The sequence below is a fragment of the Lynx canadensis genome, chromosome D3 (genome assembly GCF_007474595.2).
Source record: "Lynx canadensis isolate LIC74 chromosome D3, mLynCan4.pri.v2, whole genome shotgun sequence".
Lineage (NCBI taxonomy): Eukaryota > Metazoa > Chordata > Mammalia > Carnivora > Felidae > Lynx > Lynx canadensis.
In genome coordinates, this window is record NC_044314.2 from 16,764,956 (window position 1) to 16,771,036 (window position 6,081).

The following is a 6,081-nucleotide window of genomic DNA, read 5'->3' on the forward strand; positions in this document are numbered from 1 at the left end:
CTAGATTCTAGAATTCTCGTTTTATCCTCACGCTGTGAAAGGGGCAAGGAAGGTCTGTGGGGTCTCTTTTATAACAACACTAATCCCATTTGGGGGGGGGCTCTGCTCATGACCTAATCACCTCTCAAAGACCCCACTAACAATATCACCTTGGAGGTTAGAATTCAGCATGTGAATTTTGAGGGGGCACAAATTCAGGCCGCGGCATCGTGAGTTCGAGCCCCGCAGGGGGCTCCCGGCTGGGCGTGGTGCCTGCTTGAGATGCTCTCTCTCCCTCTCCCTCAACGCCCTTCCCCGCTGGCTCTCTCTTTTTCTCTCTCCCTCAAAACGAAACAAAACCATGCTTGTCTTTCATCAGCACTGGCATGTGAGTTGTGATTTGTGTTATAGCAGAAACTTTAAAATATTCACCATTTGTAAAGCTCCAAGATAATGGATAAAATGTGTTTTCAGTCCAGGGCCCGACTTTGCCCCATAACTCATGGAGTGAGTGAGACGGACGAGTGACGCATGTGGCCCTGTGTTTATCTGCTTCATTGTGGTTGCCAAATCAGTCCACAGACTAGCTACAGAAGGGCACAGAAGACCATTCTGCTTTCTCGAAAAATGCAGCCAATGCTGACAGGGAAATCGCTAAATTGGCATTTCACCTTGACCATCAAAATTGCTCTAGTGCCCTCCCGGGCGTGTCTCAGCGGAGCTGCGTAACCACTAGAAGACTCCACCGTGGTTGTCTGATTCCTTAAAAAGAAAAATACAAACCACAGGGGTGCCTGGGTGACTTAGTCGTTGAAGCGTCTGACTCTTGATTTTGGCCCAGGTCACGATCTCCCAGTTTGTGAGTTTAAGCCTGGCCTCAGGCTCTACGCTGACAGTGTGGAGCTCTCTCTCCTCTCTCTCTGCCACTCCCCCACTCTCACTCTTTCTCTCAAAGTAAACAAATAAACTTAAAATGCAGACCACATACGTATGGGGTGGGGGCTGGGAGGGCCTGTGTTGGCGCATTCGGACGGCCTTTTCCCCCTCTAGATGTAGGTGGTATCTGTGCCTTGTGATGGTCACCAAAGGGTCTCCTGTCACCAGAGAATCCAATAATTGTAAAGGACTAGGAGGGAATCTGTTCTAAACTCCCATAAGTAAAGGAACAACGGAGCCTCTTCCCTAAAGCCCAAACTGAGCCTTATCTGGAAGCCTCCAGTGTACAGAATTTACTGCCTACCTCCCCAAGAGAATTCAGCCACTAACCCTTCCATTTGTGGACACTCTTAATTGTTAGAAAACCCTTCCTTGTCTTACGATGAAATTGGCCGCCATCTTGGACCCATTTGTCAAGGTTCTGTTGTACAGAGCTGCACAAATATGCCTGAATCCCCACTCGGGGCCTTTGATGATGTCCCCCCTCAGTTTTCTTTCTTCCAGGTTAAGACATCTTTGGTTCTTTTCATCAACTCACACCACACGGCGTTGATACTGTTAACCCACCAGGTAATCCTGCTCGGTCACTGTCCACGACTGAAGCCAGCCGTGCACAAAACGGACTCTGTCACCTTCTACCCTCTGCGGCCACCGGACTCGATGCTCGCAGCCATTCCTTGGTGCCAACTGGTAGTCGAGAAATAAGATTCGAGTTCCAATCCTGCTAGTGTGTGACCTCGAACAAGTCATTTATCTTCCCCGGAAATTCATTTTCTCAGTAGTGAAAATGAAGAGGCTGGATTACTTTACCTTCTGCGATTTATTCTATGGCTTCAGGGTGGTCAGTCTCAACGATCTCTTTTCCTCGTGAAAGAGAGCACATTAGCCCATTGTTTCTGTCACAGAACTAGGTTTCTGTCCCTTTACTAACTCCAGCTGAGCAAAGAGACAACAGGCCCCAGGGGTAAAGAGAGGAGAGAGGCTTTTGGTAGGTTCTAGAAGGGAGAAGAAAGAGTCAGACACCTAGAGGGCTGTCCATGAAGAAAAGTCTAGAGGCCCAGGGAGCATATCTAGCCAGGTAGAAGGCACTGTAATGACCCCTTGGGAGAAGGGCTGAAGAATGAATTCCAAGAAGACAAATTCAATGGACTTTCCAATTTTGTGTAGAATTACTCCAGTCCTCAATTAGCCAGACACCTGTATAGCAGAAGGAAATAGGTGTTCTTTTGAAAAAAATATTGACATAGCAATCTTGGTTATTCGGGGACCAAGTAATCCAGTTTGTGAGTTCTAGAAGCACTTCAGTGCCCCTCCTGACACTAGAAATCCGGCCAAACCACCTCTTCTTACAAACAGAGCCATCAGAGAGACAGGGAGAGGAGTGAGATTAAAAAGGAACAAACTGTGTGCTTGCAGCTTGTGATAACGAAGGATTAGCTCCTCGTGGATTAACCCCCCCTGCAGATAACAACTTTAAACTCTTGACCAAATACAAAGAAACAACAGCCTGAAGGCACCGGAGAGCAGCCGAGAGCGGGGCCACACTGGAAGGGAATTGACTCTACACTTGGAAGAAGGAAAAAGCGCCAGTGAGTTTTCCTTTGTTTACCGGTTTCATCCGGAAGGCAGACTATGGTGGAGCCAGGGAAGACCCCTCAAACTCTGAAAACCTGCAACTGTATCGCCTCAAAAAGCCGGCAGAATCTGGGGTGACCCGCAGTAGCCATAAAGTGAAGGAGCAATTCCTAGAAGGGACAGAAGCATCATGGGAGGATGGTCCTAATTCTGTATGTAAAGTCTATTCAAGATCCTGGCTAATCCCCGATTTGTGGATTTGTGCGTGCATTAGCAGACTCCAGGCAGCCCAGTTAGGGTCAAACAACTGAACTAAGAATTCTATTCCTGCCCACCTAGGGGAAACAGTCTGGGGTTTGCATCTAGCCAAGTTTGCTGAAGGTTGAACAAACAACCCAAGATACTCTTCGTGAAAACATAACACAGCAGAGTAAGTAGAAGGGAGGAAACACTAACTACAAGAAATCAATGAAATAAAGCAAGGAAAGCAGACGATTATTTTTTTTAAGAAAGCCCAAAAGTGAGTTTTTTAAGGGGATCAACAAAATTGATAGGTGCTAGACAGATCACTCAAGAAAAGAAGGAAAGAACACAAATTATCAACATCAAAACCAAAACACGGCATACACCTGCAGATTCCTACAGATGTTAACATGTTAATAAGGGAGCGTTATAGAGAACCACCTGCCCAAACATTTGACGACTCAGTGGTCTCGGTTTGAACTTGACAAATTCTCGGAAGAAAATACACTTACAAATCCTGACACCAGATGAATAGAATAACCGGGTATCCGAGTTCAGCTTCTTTACCCTACTCTAAACTGCTGCTCTCCTGGAAAAACTGTGTTGTCAACCCCGTCTATAAACTGAAGACCTCATTCTTCGATGGTGTCAAATTCCTAGAGCTGTAGAAAGATAGCGTACACGCGCAACGTGATGCTTGCTTGCTTTCTCAAGTCATTCCAGAAAACTTTAAAGATCTCCCAGTTGTCTTTCTTTAAAGCTCATTCCTCTGAGTGACAATGCACACGTCCTTTAGTAAGTGCGGTAAGTTCCCGACAGCTGAATGAAGACACTTCCGGGGAGCGTCTTGAAAACCCTATGGAAAGCATCTGGTGGTTCAAAGGGGCTAATTAGATTGGTCAGGATATATAAGATCAGCATTTTTAAGGCTCAAGGGGTCAGAGGAGAAAGTACAATAAAAATTTGCGAACAAATGTCTATGACGTGGCGGGGGGCCGTAAAAGTAGAGCACAGCTAATAGTCCGCGGGACCGTTGCAGGAGCCACTTTGGAAAAAGAATGGCATCCTTAGGATGGGGCACCCCGCTAACAGAGAAGCCGGGGGTGGGGGTGGGGTGGGCCTGAGCCTGGTGGCTGCGGTGGCCGTGGCCTTGCATGGAGCCTGTCTCCTCATTCGATGAACACTCACATCAAAGACAGGGGAGGAAACCCCAGGCCGCGCTGATGCTAACAAGACTGGAGTGGCCTGAACTGACTTTTGAAAGCGATCAAATGGTCTCTGTTGGCTCTTTAGGAAGGAAAGCAAAGCAGTCGGACGTTTCCCAAACACCTGGGAAATAATTACTCTTTCAAAAAGTTTCCGATGACTGATCCTCGGAACGTGCAGAAATATCTCCTTGTGCCAATTAATAGCTGGGTGCAATCAGACAAGTTTCTTAACCTGTTTCCTCATCTGTAAAATCTAGTTCCTTGCTGTTCTTCATTAAATCAACCACCGCCATGTGTCGCACGTGTGCAAATGCTAGGGCTCCAACAGACGAGGTCCCTATTCTCCCGCAGCTTACATTCCAATGAGGGGAGACTGGTACCAAACAACTAAACAGATAATAAATAAGATAGTTTTGGAGAGTGGAAGGTGCTATGAGCAAAAATAAAATGACAAGAAGGGTCATGTGAACATTTGGGGGAGAATATTTCAGACAGCGAGAATAGTCAGTGCAAGGGTCCTGAGGCAGGAAGGGGGCTTGGAGAATTTCAAGAGGAGGCAAAGACCAACGCGACTGTAGTTCCGTGAGCAAGTTGGAACAGACAGGAGAGTGGCCAGAAGTGTTCTATGAGAGGTGTCACGTAAGAAGTGGGGAAGGGGGGAGTCTTGACCTCATAGGGTGCTGTGAAAATGAAATCAGAATTGCCTTCCTGGTAAACTGTCCTTTCAAAAAGAAGAGGGGAGGAGAATCCCGGAGATGGCCAAACTGAGTGCGCGCAGGTTACGGCTGCTGCAGAATGGGCATCCTTGGATTTGCCTTCTTAGCACTCTAAAGAGGATTGATGGGTTTCAAGACCATCATCCCCTTGAGATAAATGTCTCTGTGCTTCCCCTAGACACTCTGAATTCAATTAGTTTAATTAGAAAACAAGTAAAGAGGAATTATCCTAATATAGCTTTGCGCCTAACAACTCCAGAAAAGCCCATTTCTCCGGCAGAAATCCAAGTTTCCCTCTCTTATTTACATATTCGGAGATAATGATGCAGATGTTCCATTTTGCTGGCAAGAAAGGTGGACATCTCTTACCCAATAGATCATATATTAGCTTTAATCATAATAATACTTTCTGACTTCTTCGCTCTTTAATGAAGTAAGAACATTGGTATGTGAGCGAATATTTTGAACCCACTAATGGGGGCTGGGGGAAGAGGGAGAATGCCTGGATTTTCAGCGTTTGCCAATTTCTGTGGTGAAAATATTCCCACTATGACTCATTTCAAGCCACTAATATGACATCAGTGAACTCAGAGCTGGGAAGGAATACTAATCATCTGCTCTCACAAGCCACTGGAGCCTGAAGCTAGCACGCCAGTGGACAGTTGTTTGCCCAAATGGCCTGCAAATCTATTGCCAAGGGAATTTTTTTTCCTCTCTTACATAGAGGCTACTTGGATTAGCATCAGCTGCAAAAGTAAACTGAGGACCCAGGCCGAGGCAGTTGGGTTGGTAAGTGATTAGGGAGTAGTATGAAAAGTAACTTCATTGCGTTTGTTCAATAAGCACGCTCCTCCAGGATTCATGCACGGGCTCACTCGACTATAAGCGTGGGACTTCCAGGTGCGGGATCCTGAGAGCTTAGCGTGCCGGAGAGTCATAGAGGGTCAGGGAGTCTGGAGACTGGCCCCCAGTCCAAGCCTTGCCACAGCCCTTCTGTCTCATCATGGGCAGATCACTTCCGGTCTCTAGGCCCTGATTTCCACATCTCCAAAGGAAAGTTTGGGGCGAGGACTGGGAGAGCAGACAAGGTAATCAACTGAGTTTTTCCTCCTAAGTCTTAAACATACGATCTTCTGAAATACCAGAAAACTAAATCAGAAACTAATCTTAAGTGCTGGTGTTCCTAAAAATATCGTGATTGGGAAACAACAGAAAGGCCAAAGGACAGCCTTCTTGCTAATTAACGGATGATCTCCAGAGAGCTGTGGTCTCTGTTCCTTCACATAAGGAAGTCTTTCAAACAGCCTGTTACCCCCGGGAAACTCAGCAGCTCCCAGCTGCCCCTTGGTTTCACCTTGCGATTGGGTTAAATGTCTGTTACCGTCTGCCCATCTCAGTTCAGCCAGAAATGCCTAGATGATGCC